Genomic DNA, 21,320 nt, shown 5'->3' on the forward strand with positions numbered 1-21,320 from the left:
ATTATTTTTATTTTTTTAATTTTCCCAGCACCTTTCTCTTATTAACCATGTCCATGTTAATGGGTGCTACAGAGGTAAAGCCTTCCAGGCCTCTGCTTGTGGCTCTCCATGGCACTGAACTTGGCATCTTTACCACTGATGATGCTAAGTGGAAGCCTGGTGTCCTACTTGATGTTTGTGACTGTGCTCAGGATGACTGCACAGGGCTCATGACAAATAGCTCCACTATGAGCACTAAGGCTGTTTAGAGTCCTCTGGGATCCATCCTTTGTTTCTTCTACTGATTGATCTCTGCATATAACTTTCTTTCCTCCCTTTTTTGTTGAATATTTTATGTATTTATGTTTCAAATGTTATACTCGTTCGCAGTTCCCCCCTCTGACATTCCTTCTCCCCCTGATTCCTTGAGGATGTTCCCCACATATCCACCCACTCCCACCTCACTGCCCTGGCATTCCCCTACACTAGGGAATTGAGAGTTCACAGGACCAATGACCTCTACTCCCACTGATATCAGATAAGGCCATTGTTTGCTCCATGTGCAGCTTGAGCCATGCGTTGCTCCATGCATACTCTTTGGTTGGTGGCTTAGTCTCTGGGAGCTATGGGGGATCTGGTTAGTGGATATTATTGTTCTTCCTATGGGGTTGCAAACCCCTTTAGCTCCTCAGTCCTTTCTCTAACTCCTCTATTGGGGATCTCTTTCTCAGTCCAATGGTTGGCTGAGAGCATCAACCTCTGTATTCGTCAGGCTCTGGCAGAGCCTCTCAGGAGACAGCTATATCAGGCTCCTGTCACCAAGCACTTCTTGCCATCCTCAATAGTGTCTGGGTTTGGTATCTGCATATGGGATAGGTCCCCAGGTGGGGCAGTCTCTGGATGGCTTTTTGTTCAGTCTCTGCTCCACTCTTAGTCCCTTTGTTTCCTGCTGTGAGTATTTTGTTCGCCCTTTTAAGAAAGAATGCTATAACTCTCAATTTACAAAAAAAAAAAAAAAGCCTCTTGTTTCCCAAAAGACTTGCCAGTACAATGAGCAATTAACACCTTCTTTTAAAACTTTCTATTATGGTAAAAAATATGTGGGAATAACGCAATATCTCTCGTTTTCTGCAATACTCAGAAAGATGAAACTGATCAGAGATAAGAGCCACAAAAGCATTTTTAAGCAGGTAAGTAGAATCCCTTAGTTCCATCTAATATCAATAGAATACAGGTATTGGTAGGAAATTATTACAGTACTATGACATTGTCTTAGTTTAGGTTTTACTGCTGTGAACAGACACCATGACCAAGGCAACTCTTATAAGGACTATCTTTAATTGGGGCTGGTTACAGGTTCAGTGGTTCAGTCCATTATCATCAATGCGGGGAACATGGTAGCATCCAGGCAGGCATGGTGCACGAGGAGCTGAGAGTTTCACATCTTCATCTGAAGGCTGCTAGCAGAATATTGACTTCCAGGCATCCAGGATGAGGGTATTAAAGCCCAATCCCACAGTGACACATCTACTCCAATAGGGCCATATCTTCTAATAGTGCCACTCCCTGAGCCAAGCATGTACAAATCACCACAGTCATGTACTATAGTTAATTTACAAAGGTATGATTTAATGTCATGTCTTCATACAATTGTACATATCTTTTAATTATGTGTGGTAACATGTATGGCTTGTATTTGTTTATGTGCATGCATTTTAATAATGATCAATTTTTGCTATTTTTCTATTCATTTTATGGTAATGAATGTTTAAAAGACTATGGTTAATCCATATATATTTTATGCTTCTCAATATATTCCAATTTTTCTTAATTTTTGGATATTTGTAGCTTATAGTGTTTTATTGCATTTTTTAAAATTACTACATATTTCCCAGAAAACAACAAACACAAAAATCAGCATGTAAGTTGGCCTGTTTAGTTCAAACCTTTCTTTTCCAAGGACCTAATTTCCATACAACACTACTTAAACTCACAGATTATTTAAAAACATTTTTCATGAATTTTAAATTAGTTAAATCATTCTAATTGATGCCCCAACTTTTCTACCTTTGGACAATTGAAATGTTAAGTACATGCCTGAAAATTTGAACTTCAGTGATAATATCAGCATGAGCAATGACTGTAGTCCATAATAACTTGTATAATAAGGAAGCTAGATGATAATTACTCTGTTTTGGTCAGTATTACTTTATGTAATCTCACAATATACTGTATTCATATATATGATCATCAAGGTCAATCTAAACTTTACAGAACATTAAATATGATAAAAGCCAAGGGGAATGCTTCATTTCACTTTCATCTTCCAACAAGTAAGGTGCTGTCTCACTTGGATTTAACTTTTTAATGTTATGGAGAGTAAAAGCTGTAAGCCAAGGTATATTAACATGCAGTTTTGTGTTTCACCTACCCCATTATTTTCTTCTTTTGTGCTGGTTTAAATGAGAATGAGAATACATGAGAATAGGCTCATGTATTTGAATTTTTGGTCTTCAGTTGGTAGAATTGTTTGTTTGGGAAGGATTAGGAAGTGTGTAACTGGTGAGGAGTGGCGTTGAGGTTTCAAAAACCCATGACATTTCCAGTTAGCTTTCTCTAGCTGCTGAGTGGTTGTTGCCTCAGGATGTTTGCGCTCATCTACTTCTCCATCACCATGCCTCTGCCTCTGTGTCCTGATGATTATGGACTCTAACCCACTAGAACCAGCCCACAAATTAAAAGCTTTTTTTTATATAATTTGCCTTGGTCATCGTGTTTTGTCAAGGCTAAAGAAAATCTTAGATTTTGTTTTATGTTTATCTGTGGATTTTTATTTTACTTCAAATATATAAGTTAGAGTTCGTGTTCCTTTCCTAGAATCATTGACAATGAGCAGTGATTGTTTCTCAACTTTCACTGTTGATTCCTGTGTCTCAGCAAAATTCTTGCATTTTAACCTATTCTCACTGATTTCCTAATTTTTCTATCTTTGATTTAATTCATTCAAGCAGTACCTTGTGCATGATTTTAGTGTGACTGGTCATTGCTTTTACAAATAATGCTCCTGAATATTATTATTATTATCCTTGAATATAGCCTTTCATATTTTGCCAATGTAGTTTCCCTAGAAGTATGATCTCTTGGTCTAAGTGTACATTAATACACACTTTGAGATATGTAGCATTTAAAAAGAAACAACCATCTAATAAATCATAATCTATTTGTTATGTAGCTGGCCATATCCTGAAAATAGGCTTCCTTAAAATAGATGAACGGTTCCATTCTTGGATGTAGTAAAATAGTGAGAATTGGGTTAATCATTATTCCTTGAGCGTTGGTAGCGTTTGATGTGTGGAAGATTTGCTCACTGACTTTGTTTATACAAACTTCTTTTAATCTTGCCTAATAAAGTTAACATTGCAGATAAAGCACTACTTTAATACTCGTGGAGAAATTATGTGAGAAGGGTATGTGGATTGTCCTTACCATGAACTGCGTTACTATGTACACTGAGCACATTTTAAGGAGTTTTCAAGATCTACAGCCAGTATGTGTAAACTAAAAAGAAAAAATTAAAACTAAGACATAAATGTTACTTATCTCTCATCATCTCATTCTTGGTTTTGTTCTTTTTGTCTCCCCTGTGTATGGCACCTCAATCATCCAAATTTTCTTCAGTCATTTACTCATTAAAATATTTATTGAGTTTAATTCTGTGCATGTCTACTTGGGGAAGTAATTTTCTCTTAGAATCCATAGAACATTATACAGACAATTTAAGGTTTCACATGAGCCTTTCATCAAAGTTCAGTTTATATGTAGAATGTCTTTCTCTGGATTGTTAAGGAGACTGTCACCTCTACATAACATTGTTAGCAAAATATAAGGTGCTTGCTAAAAACGGCGTATCTGGTGTTTGTGTTAACCTCTACCTCTTCATATTCCTCAATGAAAACTGACCATTCTATATCCTGAATCTTGTCATATATTAATCCCCTTTTTAGATTTAAGCTGCTTTAAAATGAAGGAAAATACTTTTAGATCTTTTGTGCAAAAAGCAATATTCTTCTTGATTAATCTGCTGATAATGAAGAAATCCGTCTATAGTAGCACTTCCTAAGAAATACTCAGGCATTTTCTGTGACAAACTTCATTTAAATTTCTAAAGACATTTTCTATCTAGGCATATTACAACTTTTTAAAAAGTTGGTGCTATAGTACTCTTTCTGGATTCTATATACTCATTGATGGCACAGCTGTGGGTATGGAAACTCTCTTGGACTGGAGAAATATGAACTTCCATGCCACCATACTTAGCCCATAAAAACCATGTAATTTTGTCATTGAATATTTGACCAGTCTTTCTTGAATTTAGCTTCCTAGAGATAATAAAATAGTTGTCTTCAGTGATATTGAAGATGTATAAGAATATTGGTGACTAGAGCGGCATCTCAGTGAGTAAAGTGTCTAAATATGGAACACCAGTGTCCATGGAAAATCTGGATGTATTGTGAGTTTCCATAATGTTATGTCAAGGGAGCAAGCACAGGCAGATCCTCAGAACATGCTGACTAGTCAGTCAAAGCAACAGACAACTGTTGGGTTCAGTGAGAGACCCTGTCTAAAAAAGATGAGGTGGAGAGCCATAGTAGAAAACATCCAGTGTCTAGTTCTAGCCTCTGTTTGCATGTGTGCACATAATGGCATAAACATATACACTATAAAACCATGCACAGTTGTACTCTTAGATACACATATATGTGTGTACAAATACACACCAAAAATATTTTTCTGAAGCATATAGTGGTAGAAATCCAAGTAAAGCTGGCATAGATAGGGTCTAACCTCCATAAAGTTGCCTAATGTTCTCATATGGAAGAATATTGTTACAGAAAGTATTTATATATCGATCTATTCCGTTTTCCTCTTTATACTGAAGGATGTTACAAGCAGTTGCAGTTGTTTTGGAATTGTGTAACTGTGTCTGATTAAAGGAATACGCACAAAGTTATAATGCACTAATTCTAGAATTGGTATTAAAACTCTTTTTATGATAATTCATGTTTTCATTTTCATTTTACTGAGATTTCTGAGACCAATATTTAAAATAGCATCAGAAAGTATTTATGATGGATTATTTGTATAAGAACAGCACTGGATACCCTCTCACTCCCATTCAGCTATGAAATAAATAAGAAATAAGGATTATATCATGATAATGAAAGTTGAAGATTTTGTTTTCGCAAAGGCGAACCATCATTACTCTGAAGAATGTAAAGGAAGGCTTCAGAGAGGTATTTTGGACTAGAGCAATAGCTCAGCCTTTAAAGGCCAAGACTCACTGCCAAACCATCAAGGTTTCCCCTCCCAGAAAGTTATTTCGGGTGGCTCAAAGAAACTATAGAAGGCTTTTTTAAAACCATGTATGGTGATGCATACCTTCAATCTGAGCATTTGGTCACCAAATGCAGGAAGGTCAGGATTTCCAGATTGTCCTTGGCTTCAGAGACTTTGGGATGAACCTGGGCTATATGAGATCCTATATCTCAAAATATATAATAAATGACTAAAAAAGGAGCTTATGAAGGTAGTATTTCCCACAACTGTGGATTTTTACTGTAGTCTTTGTTAATCTCTTTAATATTTTTCCACTCTTCATGATAAAACAGAGGTAGAGGAAAATTTAATTATTTGTCTAAAGTCACACAACTGACAATTTGTAGAGCAAGGCTAGATTTAAATCCAGGTCTGTTTGCCTATCCCAGTGATTTCTGAGGTTATGATGGCCTTTTATTACTAATCTTGATGGCCCTGATTGGTCCTGTGAGGAAGTAAATTATTTGCCTTTTTGAGTTTTTGAGGTTGGGAACATCAGCTAAAGAACAGAGCTTTCCCAAAGCATTTGATACTGGCTAGATGTTCAAGGTAGAGTTAACCCATAAGCTAGCACTCTGTCTCTATATACAGCTACATCTATATCCACCCATACATATATGAAAAGTTGCCAGGCTGGGAAGGGATTTTGCTATTGGCAACCTAACAGTTCCTAGCTATAAACTAGGTTTATTTTTATTTAACTTTCAAATGGCATCAGAACCTTGATTCCCTTTGTGGTCTGACTTGTGACATCATCTATGAATAGTTAATTTCTTTTTGATTCCCATTTCTTTTCTTCCAAAAAGTCAAAAAGTATTTATATACATCCTCTGATATGCTAAACTAAAGGGATATGGTTGAGACACACAACAGGGACACAATATTATTTTAATTGTTGTAGAAAAATGTAAGCTTTTAAGACAACCAAATTTATACCCTTGTCACATATGGAGATCAAATGTTTTCATTTGTAAGTTTTTATTTTTAAAAGAGACATTTATTTATAGAGCATTTCATTTAATTATTCTTCAAATATTCACTGTTCATGCTAAACTCTTGCAATTATGGTATATTCATTTTCTAAGAGTTCCATTACCGAGTACCAGAGACTGAGTGTCTTACTGCTTAGTTTATGGATAAGGCACTCCAATCTTGTTTCCACAGGTTCTTCTCCTGTGTGCAGGCTTTTGTGTCTAATTTTTCTTTCATATATACATGCCAGTCATAATGGTATGGGTCTTTCCAATGACCCCCATTTTAAGTTGATTACATGCACAAAGACTGTGTTTTCTAAGAAAATCATATTCTAAACCAAGGGGTTTGAAATTTGCATATTTTTCTGAGAAATATAGTTCAATTTATAGTAGATAATAAGTTGAATAAGATACAATCATAGTTGCCAAACTGATTCTTTTAAGAGAATGACTGGTTATAAACCATTTTCCTGCACAGTATAAGGAAAGGTATTAAATAAAAATACGTTATTTTAAAGACAGGCTGTCTTCGAATGGGAAGAGCATGAAAGGCAAACAATTGGAAGAAGTAGTTGTGTAACAGAGAGGATAAACGTTTATGTAAACTTGGTTGTTTTTAAAGAGATTGAAATAAATTAGTTTTTGTGATTATTCCACAATTAATATCTCTGAATACTTCTATTCCAACCACAGACCCTCTGGAACCTTCTTTCCCTACTATGTTTTTCATACTACTATAAAGAACTTGCCATTATGTCAAAACTTATTTTTTATTTACCTTAAAAATGTAGCTTATTTAAAAGTAGGTTTCTGTGGAAAACTGTTTTTCATTTCTCTGTCATAGGTCCAATTAAAACTTAACACAGAGCACTCAACCTTTGAACTCTGCTTTATGTACAGTAATTTTTCTCATATACCAAACAATTCTCCATGGAATACCAGCTGAGTTTCCTGTAAGGTAATTCAATTTTGATGCAGCTTATCATGAGAGAGCACTTAGATCTCTCTGGTGAAGTGCTCTGCCATTATTTAAGAAACCAATTGCAGACAGAAGATTTGTTTGTTTTATTTTTGTTTTCTTTGAAGGGGTCTGTACTTATGCATTATTGAACTTAGGGAAACACATTTGCTAGTTTATTGTGTTCACCAGGGGTATAGATAAACAGCTACATGAAAAGATTTAGGGGACATGGGATAGGACAAGATTTAGGGGAAGGTATTTAGCCTCTATGCTTTCCTCAGGGATCTCTATGTATTTGACGATCTGGAATCACTTTAAACTCTGCTTTGGAGTTTTATGAGGCTATTGATGATCAATTAAACCTTCAGCCAATCTTTACTGCCTGAAGCTGCTAGAACAAGTAGAAGGTTCTAGATTTTCAACTGTGCTGTGATCTTTCTTGTTGCTGAAGCTACAAAGAGCCCTCCCATCATTTTAGAAGCCCCAGGAGTTTCAGAGGTTGTACTCCAGGAACCTTTTTGTTATACCACAGTATCATCATCTGTCTATCTGTTGTGATCTCCTTAAAGACCACAGCCTGGCACATAGGGTGCCTAATAAATAGTCAATGCATGAAAAAAAAAGAACAAATTGTCTTTTATATAACTTAAAGTAGCATCTTGAATTACATTTTCTTTTACTTCCTTTTCCTAAGGGAGGAAACAAGATAAAGTATTCTTGAGGTCTGGCAGTCACATCAAATAGTGATGGAGTCTTTTCACAGTGTTCCAATTTAGGGGATCCAAATTAAAACGACTAAGTAATTAAGGTTCTAAAGAAGATAGTGTGTCCTTCCATGTTGGCAAGGCATTATTCTGTCACATACAAAGAGACATAGAATTTGGCTACCCGGACATGTAGAATTTTGTTCCATTTTGTTTCTTGGTCTATCTTCATAAGTTAAAAGCCTACACTGCAGCGAACTCTACAATTTCCTCAGCATGACAGTTGCAAGTGAGTGCTCGGCCGGAAAGCTTTGCAGTACAACATAAAAGGAGGTTCACTCTGCTACAGAGCCTGCTCTTTCATTTCGCTATCAGACAATGGCACAATTACACACAATTACTTATTAGATGTTTGAAAACTATTGTAAAACTCCAGCACCATTTGCCAAAAGTAATTTAATGAAATTGGGCATAATTGTGCCTTGAGCTGAATTCTTGTGATTTGCCCATAGTTAGATGACTCAGCAGAAATTGTTGAGCTGATGAATGAATAAAAATACATAGACAGAAATCTTTACTTGGTCACTAGAAATGTGTAGTATGGAAGCTGAAACATTTGCTTCCTGAGATGCTAAGCCTTATTTTAAAGGAAAAGATGGCTCAGACTCTGCAAACCATTTGATATTTTGACTGACATGTGAAAACAGGTTTAAATTTCAAAAGCTGATTAACTAACTTAACTTACCAAATATGACAATAACAACTCAATTTTGCCCCACGTAGCTAGGGGAAAGCCTTTCCAACTTTGTTAGAAAAAATAGTGGTAAAGAAATCAGGTTTCTTTTGTTTCTTATATGTATTGTGGCTATATAGACCAAATAACGAATGCCATAGCTCTAGACTCCAGCATTTCCTACGGATTACTGAGAATGGAATTTCGTTAACGTATGAATTCAAGCTTATTCTTCATCTTTATGTATTTATAAGTTAGTGCTGAGGCAGCTCTGTTCCTCTGTCCTATGTTCCTTTATGTGAGATATTTTCAGTTTTTTTTCCAATTAGTGTTTGTTAGTGTCAACAAGCATCAAACAATACAAAAACAAAGTGAGGGACTCGCTTCAAAACCCTTAACCCAAAACAACAATCAACACTTTTCGCTTATGTCTTTCTGAAAATATGCCAGTAACTGGATGATTGGGTAGTTGTTCTAAGAATTTTGGCAAAAGTTAGATTACACTGCACCATTTTAAATTTAAAATGATACATGGAATTGACTTAGATTTAGTAGGAAAAACAAGACTTCATAGTTCAACAAAATAATTATGCAGTTGTTATTTATGTTTATACATGTTTTATTAAATTCTTTGAGAATTTCATACACTTTATTTTTATCATATTTACCCTGTTCACCCAACTCCTCTGAGATCCACCTCTCATTCCGTATCCACACTTTCAAATTTGTTACCTCATTTTTTAAAAATATTTCCTCCCACTAGAGACCGCACCCTTAAAGAAAATTAACTCTTCCTTTCCTGGTATCTATCAATTACAAAAGTTCTTCATCTGTTTCCTTATATTCATCCACCTCCTCTGCACCTTCGGTTCTTATGCACAATCCCTGAATCTGATAGAAGTGACCATTACATTGATTTCCCTTTTAGGGCTGAGCACTCCATGGTCTCATCTTTGCATCTTAACTATTTGTGGGCTTCTCTGTCAATCACCATCTACTGTAAAAACATTTCCTCTGATAACTTAGGTTCTAACAAGTCAGTGGGAGTTGGCATAACACTATGTCTCTTTAGCAGAGTAATAAATTTACAGTATACTATACAAGTAGGAAATGAATAAATCAAAATTCCCCTATTTGTAATGATATACATTCTATACTTAAAAGACTAAATATTGTGCCAGAAAACTCTTAGTTATGATAAATATTTTCAGCACAGTAGCCAGATACAAAATCATCATCTCACTATGTAGACTAGACATTTCACAAACTAAGTTTATAATCTGGGCTGGACTTGAAGTCACTGTAATCCTCCTGTCTTAGTTTCTTTAATGTTTGATCTGTCTAGCCACAAGTCCTTGATCAAAGAAGTGATGCTTGGTATGGGTTCCATCTTGTGGAGTGAAGTTTAAAGCCAATCAGAAAGTTGTTGGTTGCTCCCATGACACTTGGTCCACATGATTACTTGCCCCAGGGGATATAGCTTGCCAGGATGGTCATTACTATACATCCCAGAGTTCATAGCTGAATAAGTTTGATGAATTATTTTCCTACTTTGGCAGTGTGCTTAGACTTCAAGCATTATGATAGTGAGCCTGGATGAAGCACGCAGTCAGAACTAGCTGGCTTTCTCTGGGTTCTGTATGGGTTTTATGTGGTTATTTCCACACTAAGATCTATTTATCAAGTTCTGGAGGGCTAAACCAAGAACAATGACAGTGACCTGTAATATTGGGGAGTCTGTTGGTCCTCACTGGCCAGCAACTCCATAAGAAGTAACCTATTTCTGGAACTGAGCATTTATTTGTTAGGTATATAGTGGGGAAATTGTTGCCCCAATATATGGCAACTGCATTTACACTTTTTATATATTATATGCTTATGTTTTTAAATGCTTCTGCAGTAGTCATTTTTCTTAGGACTTTTTCAGAAGGTCTTTAATGTTTGATGTTTTTCATTTACCCCCGTCCCTGCCCTCCTATCTCCCACTCTATTTAAGACTTCCTGTTGTTCGAGTATTCTCTATTTCTGTTATAATACCATATCTTCATAAAGCATCCCATCACATGTCCTCTTACTAATTTATTGAGTGTTGTGGGTGTTCCAAATGAAAATGCATATTTAAAGAGTTAAAGGTAACATGCATAAAAGAGAGAAAACATGGCACTGGTTTTTTTGGTCGGTGTTACCTCATTTAGATGTTTCCAGATCCATCCATTTACCCATGAATCTTCATTTTTCTTAATAGTCGAAAAATATTTCATTGTTATTGTACCATACTTCTTATCCATTCATCTATTGATGGACATCTAGGACGTTTCCATTTCCTGAATACTGTGAATACTGTGAATAGGCAGCAGTGAACAAGCAATGAGCTTGTGTCTTTGGAGTATCTTACCCAGTACAAATGGCTAAGATTAGAAACATGGCAACAAATGTTGTTGTAAATATGAGGAAAGTTAATACCTTTTCATTGGTAGTGAAAATGCAAACTAGTACAGCCACCATGAAATCAGTGTGAAGGTTTTTCAAAAAGCTATAAATAGACCTACCAGATGATTCTATTACTCTCTTGGGAAATTATCATTTTCTTTGTTTTTCAGCACCATAGGGAACTTTAGATAGTCCTTGTTAATTACTTTGATATTGTCAAACCTATTAATATTTAAATTGACTTTGCATGTCCTGGTCCCCAAAATGGTTTAAAGTCTCTAAAAGCATCCACAGCTTGTAACTATTTACTTGTTTAAAACTGCTTTGTCTTCAAGTTCAATATTTTGATTATTTTACTAGTTATCTAGTGATATTGTTAAGTATTTTTTCTCAGGCAGACTAACAAAGTTCCTTGAATGTGCATATATGTAAAAAAAAGACATTCTTCTTTACATGTAAAGAACATCTAGGGGCTGGGGATTTAGCTCAGTGGTAGAGCGCTTACCTAGGAAGCGCAAGGCCCTGGGTTCGGTCCCCAGCTCCGAAAAAAAAAAAAAAGAACCAAAAAAAAAAAAAAAAGAACATCTAGAATAATGTCTATAAAACTATATGTTATGATTCTGCCTTCCCATGTTCTGGGATTGCACACATAGCTCTGTCTTCTTGTGTTGTTGCATTTGTTTTTACAATGACTTCTCTATCCATCTTTTATCTGACTAGATTCCATTGAGTTGTTAAATTAATTTTCTCTATTATGAAGATCAGTTGTTGAATATTGTTATGGAGAAATATGAAGTGGGTTTTATTTATACATAATTGTTTGTGTTTATGTAAGTTTATATGTATTTTTTTCTTTTGTAATTGTCTTTTCCTGGTTATCTAGATGACTGAAGAATCCTTGAAAGCAGAGTTTAATGGCTCCACTCTCAAGATTTGTGTCTTGTCTTTTCTCCAGGCTATCTATTTATTATCTCTGCCTGATTCTTATTAGAGAATGGCAAGTGGAATGAATGTTCAAGCTTTTAATAATGCACTTTCCCTTAGTACCACTTCTGTAGGGTTATGGGAGGTCAAATACCTTGTAAGGCATCCACAGAATATCAGGATTTTTTTTTTACCACTGGCCATCATTTTTGGAACTTATTGGCATGAGGTTATATCCATCTCTTAGTTTACTGTTGGAAAAATTGTCAGCCCTGAGCTGGGTTCAGGAGATTGCGCCTGTAATCCAAGTATTTGGACAGCTGAGGGAGGATTGCCATGAATTAGATGGCAGCCTGAACTACATAATGAGTTCTAGTGCATTCTGACAGCCTGAGTTACAGAGCTACATCCTGTCTCAAAAGAAAAGTTGTCAGCTTTCCCTATTCTATTATTTTAGATTTGTGTGTATGTTATTTTTGATCGCAGAAACTAATTTTTAGTTTTGCTGAGTCTAATGGAAGTTGAAAATAATAAGAGCTATTGAATTTTTTCTATGATTTGTTTTTAAAATTTTCTATTTATAGCAAAGATGTAAGACTTTGCCAGTGAACTTCTTCTTTTTGTAGTACCGTGGATAAAATGCAAAACCTTGGGCATGTCAGGCAAGCACTGCAACAGACAAACTTCCTCTAGCTTAACAGTGCATATTCTAATATTCTTTTGATTACAAGTATCTAGTAAATACAGAGGAAAGACATGATATATCTTAGACATGGAGATTTAACAAAAGGGATTGTTAATAAAAGATTATTAGTCATGTACCCTTTTCATGTAAATGTTTATGTATAAAATGCTAATAAATTGAAAATATGACAAAGCAGTCTTAATAAATGAAGGGAGTTACTATTTTCTCTATCATCCAAACTTTATTTCAACATATTAAAAATTTACTATGTTGCAAATGGGTAAGAGGATGAGAATAGCAAATTTGATATTTAGTCCAGTGTGATTATTTCTCTGTGAGATGTAAAAGTCACATGAGTAGTGATGGATTACTGGAGGATTGTGACAAAGGTGTTGTGCTTAGCCAGAAATCATAACTTGACTGTTATTTGTGGAGTGAAGAGATACTGCATTTTTGTAGTTGCAAAGCTTATATCATTATAGCTGAAATTAATACTGTGCTTTATGGGCTTATTTTATTTGACTATACTGGAGTATGCTGGAGTATATTGATTATTAATGGTAAAACCTTATGGATTATCAAAGATAAAATGATACCTGAAGTATTTCAAGAGTAGTAATTATAGAATATGTATGCTATCCAATAACTGAAGCAACACTGAATAACAATCTAGAACTAAATTCGAGTTGTGACTCTGAGAGTCAGGGTAACTTTGACGTTTGTGAGAAGGAAGAAAACATTAACTGTTATGGGTCAAGACGATGCTCCAGGATAATAAACCAGACTGTCACAATGGGGAGGAAGAATGTTGCTAGATGGTGAGAATATTCTGCTTTTGTGGTGAATATGATGTAAAACTAGGCCAAGTGAAGTAGGGTTATAGCTTTGTAATAATATATTGTTGGGACATGTATTTCTAGATCTACCACGGGCATCTTTTTTATTGTATGATCACATATGTACACTGAAGCACCATCTGACCCATGCATCAATTCCAGTGCATTACAAGTATTCCTACACATCTCCCTAAACACCTTTTGTGTTAGACACGTTTTCTGTCTACTTGATACAAGCTAGAGTCATTTTAGAAGAGGGAGCCTCACTTGAGAAAAATTCCCTCTCCAGATTGGCCTGTGAACAAGCCTGTAGTATATTCTCGGGACTGATGATTCATTTGGGAGGGCCTACCTCACTGTGAGCAGTGCCACCTTTGGGAAGCTAATCCTAGGTGCTATAATAAAGCAGAATGTGGAAGCCAGAAGCAGTATTCCTCCATGGTCTCTGCATGAGCTCCTGCTCCAGATTCCCACCCTTAGTTGAATCTCTGCCCAGATTCCCTCAGTGATAGACTGGAATATGGAACAGTAAGCTGAAATACACCCTTTCCTCTCCAAGTGCTTTTGTTCACAATGTTTTATCTCAATAGAAACCCTGATTAAAATACTTCAGCATTCATAGAAAACACTGATAAGAATTTCCTATTGGATTTTTTTCATTCTTGTACAGTGTTTATCTGTAGCTAAATCTATCATTTCACAAAATTTAAATAAATACATACTTTCATTTATGCAAAAACATCCATTATCTAAGAATGTTACTTCATGCCTTTCTCCTTCATCATAATCCCATTTCACCTTTCAAGGAATTTTGTTTTGATATATACCTATTATCTATCTATCTACCTATCTATTTGTCTATCTATCATCTATTATCATCTTTCATATATTTATAACAGTTATAAATTATAAATCAGTTTTGCCTTTAGTGGAACTCAACAGAAATGTAGTAGCAAGTAAAATTCATGTCACTAATACAACAGTATATCTTTAGGCACGTGGCCCTTGTGAGTCACAGGGTTTATAGCTGGATGACATTGACAATTCCCTTTCTCCTCTCATAGCCTGTTGAGTACCTAGAGGCTCCATGAATGGTCCTTAGTAGGAATGAAGCTTCTACTTGGGTCTCAGTTTGATTTTCCAGTTTGGATGGTGTGAGTGTTTTGTTTGTTGATCTGTTTTCAGTAATAGAGCTTTACTGTCAGGTTGTAGAGGGTTACCAACAGCTCTGGAAATAGCTTTTGAGCTGGGTATTGGCTCTCTTTTACAAACAACTAAATGAAACCTAACCTATTTTTTATCTTTATTAACTTGAGTATTTCTTATTTGCATTTGGATTGTTATTCCCTCTCCTGGTTTCCGGGCCAACATCCCCTAACCCCTCCCCCTCCCCTTCTATATGGGTGTTCCCCTCCCCATCCTCCCCCCCATTACCACCCTCCAACTTTCCAAGCAAATGGTCGGAAGAAGCAAGCTGGAGTAGCCATTCTAATATCGAATAAAATCGATTTTCAACTAAAAGTCATCAAAAAGGATAAGGAAGGTTTCATTGTAGGGTTCTTTGGTAGACACATTCAGGTTTTTTGAGGAAACTTCATGTTGATTTCTATAGTGGCTATACCAGTTTGCAGTTCCCCCAGCAGTGAATAAATGTGTCCCTTTCCTTCTATTAATGATAACATTTATTCTCCATCATTTTATTAATCTTGGACAATCTGGCTCAGATAAGATAAAGTCTCAGAGTAGCTTCAATTTGTAATTCTATGATAGCTAAAGATGTTTAACATTTTAAAACTGATTATCAACCTTTTTTGTTTAATATTTTTGAGAATTCTTTCTTTACTTGTATACCCAATTTTAGTTGGGTTATTTGTTTTCTTGATGCTTAGTGGGTTTTTTTTGTTGTTCTTTTATATTCTAGATGATAAATCTTCTGTCAGATTTATAATTGGTGAAGGCTTTTTCCTCATTATGTTGGCTGCCTCTTTGCTCTTTACTATAGAGAAGCTTTTTAAGCTTCATTAGGTCTCATTTATTAATTGTTGATCTTAATGCCTGTTTGGTTCGAGTCTTGCTCAGAAAGTCCTTTCCTGTGTCAACGAGTTCAAGACTATTTCCCATTTTCTCTTCTATAAGCTTCAGAAATCTGGTCTTGTGACAAAGTCCTTGGTTCATTTGGATTTATGTTTTATTGTTGAAAAGTGAGAGATATAGATCTCTTTCATTCTTCTATATGCAGCTATCCAATTTGACAAGTAACATGTTGAAGATTCTTTTCTCCAGTGAATATTTTTAGTTTCTTTGCTAAGTCTCACTGACATGACTCTTCAAATATGAGTTAACACACATGACACAAATGTACATGCCAACATGAATGGGGGAAATTTCACTAGATTTTGGCCCTGAAAACATACATACAAATAACATTAGGTGAACTGGTGGATGTATGTATGTATGTATATGTACATACATACATACATACATACATACATACATACATACATGCGGTAACAATTAGTGAAGAAAGAGGGCATGAATTTGAAGGAGAGCAGGAAGGGGTACATGGGAGGTTATGGAGGGAGGAAAGGGAAGGGGGAAATGCTGTGATATTATAATCTTAAAAACAATCAAGTGTCCTTAAGTACAGGGAGTTATACTTGGATCTTCAGTTCTAGTCCATCAATTATCATGTCTGATTTTATAGCATAATTTGAAATCTCGAATATTTGTGTCTCTGGAAGGTTTCTTTTTGTTTTGTTTTGTTTTTTTCCTGTATTGTTCTAGACTGACTTAGGTATGCTTTGTTTGTTGGTTTGCTCTTTTGGTTACTTTATTGTATTTCCATAAAAAGTTGAAGGTTATTTTTCAGTCTGTAGGAAGGTTTGCGTTGGAACTTTGATGAGGGTTGCATCGAATCTGTAGATTGCTTTGGTTGTGATGGGCATTTTCACTATATCACTCCTATCGACCTGTGGGCATGGGAGATCTTTCCATTTTCAGATATCTTCTTCAATATTTTTTTATCATGTTATCCTTTTTTTGTTATACTAGTCATTTATTTGCTCGGTTAGGGTTATCTCAAGATTTTTTGAGGTTTTTGTGAAAGGTGTTCTTTCCCTGATTTCTTTCTTAGGATGTTTGCCATTTGTACTTAAGAAGGCTACTGATTTTTGCATATTAACTTTGTATGCTGCTAGTTTGCTGAAAGTTTTATCAACTGTAGTTACCTTGCGAAACATTTAGGTTATTTTAGGTGTAAAATTGCACTGTATGCTTCCTCTTTTTCAATTTGTGTTCGCTTAATCTCTTTCAGTTGTTTTGCTGTTTTAGTTAAGAGTTCAGGTACTATATTGAATAGACATTGAGAAAATGGGCAACCTTAACTTATTCTGCTTTTGTGAATCAGAAGAGTGATGTTTGATTTTCAGCCTTAGTGTCACTCTAGATTTTACAATTAAGAGTCTGACTAGTTCTAGATCTGAAGTTCTGGTTACAACTGTAGGTTCAGATCTATTCAGTTCCAGATTTTGTCAATGCACTGGCTGAGTGATAGGCTAGTTGGGAGGCTATGGAAGATTGAGTCTTGAGTTCTCTTAAGCAAGACTTTGGGTCTACCACTATGAAGTGTTACAATAATAGAACTAGGGGTACCACGATTCTGGCCAATAATGGCATCAGGGCTGAAAGGTATAGGGATGGGCTAGCAGTAAGGGCTGAAGGGGGGCAGCATTCTAACAGTACTCTGGATAGTCTACAAAGGAGGAGGGGAGAAGCAGGCAAAAATAGCCTCTCTCAGCTTCAACCAAGTGTGGAGGGCTGTGCATTCCCTGGTAGAGAATGAATATGAGGCTTGACAGGGAGTCAGAAAGAAGTAGAGATAGGTTGTAGGGAATTACTAAAGGGGGCAGAGGAAGAAACTCATTGTACTATTAATGAATCCTAGGCTACTTTGAGGCTCTGTTAACTGTGAATAAAGGTACTATTATTGTGCATTCCTACATTGCCATCTGGCATACCATTCAGAGAGAAGTACTTATAAAAGTGGCTCTCTGTAGCTTAAAAAGCCAAGAAATTCTTGTCCTAGTGGGTAGACACTCCAGTTTATTCATTTTCAACTGGGAGTGTGCTTGGGGATGAACATCTTGCTAACTGATTTCAAGTTATATTTAAAATTCTAGGAAGCCTCAGTCTTTTGGAAGTTTGTAAATCTTTGGAATGGAAGCCAATATTTATTTTTGTTTCTAAGACTGTCCTTTACTGGCCTTCTATGATCATTTATGCATGACAAGCACACATTACAGATTTTCCATAAGTTACCAGTTTCCAGCAATCATTTTGTTGCATTTAATTCACATATGGCCAATGAACAAATTGGCAAGAGCGACTCTTTTATCTTGCTTTTGTTGCCTCCTCACACGACAAGGAATTGGCATGACTGCAAATATGCAACTTTTATTATTTATGATGTGAGCATTTCTCTATTAGATGTTTGAAACATGCTTTGTTATGATCTAAAATTTCACTTGTTATTGTTATCTATCTGTAGCCCACTATGCAGCTGCACTTCAGAATATCTCTGTTCCTGTATACCAGTAAATTAGTACTCATTTGTCCACCTTTTCTGTTCCTTATTTCTTCCTACTCTCCACAGCCTCTATTAGCTATCAGTCCATACTCAACTTACAGAAAGAAATACTTTAAACTCTCCATAGGAGTGAGATCATGTACTACTTATATTTATCTAGTGGGCTTATCTTAAATAGTTCAGTGATCTCCACTCTCAGCTATATTATTGCAAACAGAAAGATTTATCTCCTTTTTATGGATACACAATTCACCATAGTGTTCATATCCCATATTTCCCTTTTCTATTTGCCAGGTATTAGATAATAGGGTTGTTTCTGTTTCTTAGTTATTATAAATACTATGGCAGTAAACATGAGAATATATGTCTTTTCAGTGCATTGACTTCATTTTCTTTGGATATGTTTCTAGGATTGGTACTGCTGAGTTGTATGGTCGTGATATTTTTAAATTTTTGATGAATTGCCATACTTTTTTTCATAATGGTGCTAATTTCCTTTGTGCATTAGTTATTTTTCTTATGACCAGTTATATAACAAAAATAACTCAAAGTAAAGCAGATTTATTTTGCACATAGGTTTGGAGATTTCAGTCCACCATTGCACGGAGATAACATTGAAGATCTCACATGCTGACATATAATAAGAAGGACAGAAGAATACTATACTGCAGTCTAGGGTAATACTGTCCACATCCACTGTGCATCATTCCTTCAAATTAATTATTTCTTGAACTGCTCACAAGTAGAATTGTCTTTTCTAGATGTTCTATTTGCTTCTTAAAGCATTCAGATAGATAATAAAGACTATTTACAGAAATTTGCTACTAAGAATGAGTAAAGGGTCTCTTTTTTTTCCACATCTTTGCCAATATGTGTTACCTTTTGTCTTTTTGGTAATGTCTGTTCTTACCGTGGTGCAGCATTGATGTCTCTGCTGATAAGTTTATAGGTCATTTTTTTCATAGATGTTCTTAATGATTTTTCGCTAAGAAATGACTTGGTCTTTTACAACCATGCAACCTATTGTGACAGAGTTTCCCTCTGTGTCGCTGGCTGGCCTTAAATCATTATGTAGACCAGGCTGACCTTGGACTAACAGAAAGCTCTTTACCTCTCTTTCCCTAGTGCTAGGATCTATTGCACACTTTTATGAATTGTGTTATTTATATTATAGCTGTTGAGTTTTGGATTTTTTCTTTTTCTGTGTGCTTCACTCTATAGTTTTTTTTCTTGTTTATCTGTTTTGCTTTATCAGGGTCATTTAGTTGTGTAGAATCCAATTTGTATACATTCAATTTGGTTTCCTGTGTTGGAGGAGTGTGGTGGTTTGAGTAAAAATGGTCCTCATAGGCCCCTAGCGATTGGCACTATTAGTAGGTATGGCCTTGTTGGAGTATGTGTGGTCTTGTTGGAAGAACTGTGTCACTAGGAGTGGGCTTTGAGTCAGAAGTTCAATCCAGGTGTAGTGGTTCACTGTCTATTCCCACTGCCTACAGATCAAGATGTAGAACTCTTTCTACCTCTCTAGCACCATGTCTGCCTGCACACCACCATGCTTTCCACCTTAACGATAGTCAACTACATTTTCTTTCATCCTTTTCATCCTTCTAATAATTATGTTTATAACATTATACAGAATATTCTGAGGATTAATCTCAAAGTATTCATTTAACATTTTGACATTAGAAAGGATTTGATAATGTCAGTTTTAAAGTTTTGAATAACATGGTACATACTAAATTGTAATTATTTGCCAAGTAGTTTAAATAAAATTGGGAAATTTTTGCCACTTTTTTCTGTAAATTGTTGGGAATTAATTAGAGACATATCAATACATTTTTAAAAATATAGGAGTTAAAGGGTTTAGAAAAGAGGTAAGATAAATTAGAGAACAGGAGGGGGAGTGTGGTAGGTGTTTTGGGTTATTTTTAATTAATATGACATTTTAAATTTTCATCAAGTGAATATTATCTGTGCTCTCAAATAAAAGTTATAAAAATCAATTTGGTCGTTTATATTTTAAAATTCCTTTCATCTTGTTTTGACTTGCATTAAACATGGTTTCATACAGTTATAATAATTGCCCTACGTTAAAATATGTGCTAGTGGCAACTTTCAAGTGTACTGAACAGTAAATAATGTTTAATCAAGTTAGTGATTTTCTTTTTTTTTCTTTTATTGTATATATTTTTCTTACATTTCAAATGTTATTCCCTTTCCTGGTTTCCCAGAGATAAGCTCCTTATCCCATCTCCTTTCCTTTCTTCTATAAGGGTGGTCCCCTACCCATCTGCCTCCCTTGCCACCCCATCCCACAATCCCCTACACTGGGGGTTCCAGTTTGGCAGGACCAAGTGCTACTCCATCCATTGGTGCCCAACAATGCCATCTGCTGCTACATATGAATCTGGAGCCATGGGTCAGTCCATGTATAGTCTTTGGGTAGTGGTTTAGTCTCTGGGAGCTCTGGTTGGTTGGTATTGTTATTTTTATGAGGTTGCAAGCCCCTTCAGCTCTTTCAGTCCTTTCTCTAATTCCTCCAACTGGGATCCTGTTCTCAGTTCAGTGGTTTGCAGCTAGCATTCACCTCTGTAATTGACATGCTTTGGCTGTGCCTCTCAGGAGGCACATCAGCTCTATCAGGGCTCCTGTCAGCATGCACTTCTTAGCTTTATCAATCTTACCTAGTTTTGGTGGGCATATATATATATACAATATATATATATATACACATACATATATATATATATACACATACATATATATATGCTGTATACCCATGTGGGGCAGGCTCTGAAACGCTGGTCCTTCATTCTCTGTTCCAAATTTTGCCTCCATATCTCCTCCTATGAATATTTTTGTTCCCCTTTTAAGAAGGAGTGAAACATCTGCACCTTGGTTGTCCTTCTTGAGCCTCATGTGGTCTGTTGATTATATCTTGGGTAATTCAAGCTTTTGGGCTAATATCCACTTATCATTGAGTGCAAACCATGTGTGTTTTTCTGTTATTGGGTTACCTCACTCAGGATAATATGTTCTTGTTCAATCCCTTTGCCTATGAATTTCACAAAGTCATTCTTTTTGATACCTGAGTAGTACTCCACTGTGTGCATATACCAAATTTTCTGTATTC

At 35.7% G+C, this 21,320-nt stretch overlaps 1 protein-coding gene across 1 annotated transcript in view; it reads left to right on the plus strand.

The window, feature by feature from the left end:
* The window catches only part of Ldoc1 (LDOC1, regulator of NFKB signaling), a 272,729-nt gene that overhangs the window by 18,085 nt on the left and 233,324 nt on the right, over positions 1-21,320 (plus strand). The gene's annotated exons all lie outside the window — the stretch shown is intronic.

The sequence above is a fragment of the Rattus norvegicus genome, chromosome X (genome assembly GCF_036323735.1).
Source record: "Rattus norvegicus strain BN/NHsdMcwi chromosome X, GRCr8, whole genome shotgun sequence".
Classification (NCBI taxonomy): domain Eukaryota; kingdom Metazoa; phylum Chordata; class Mammalia; order Rodentia; family Muridae; genus Rattus; species Rattus norvegicus.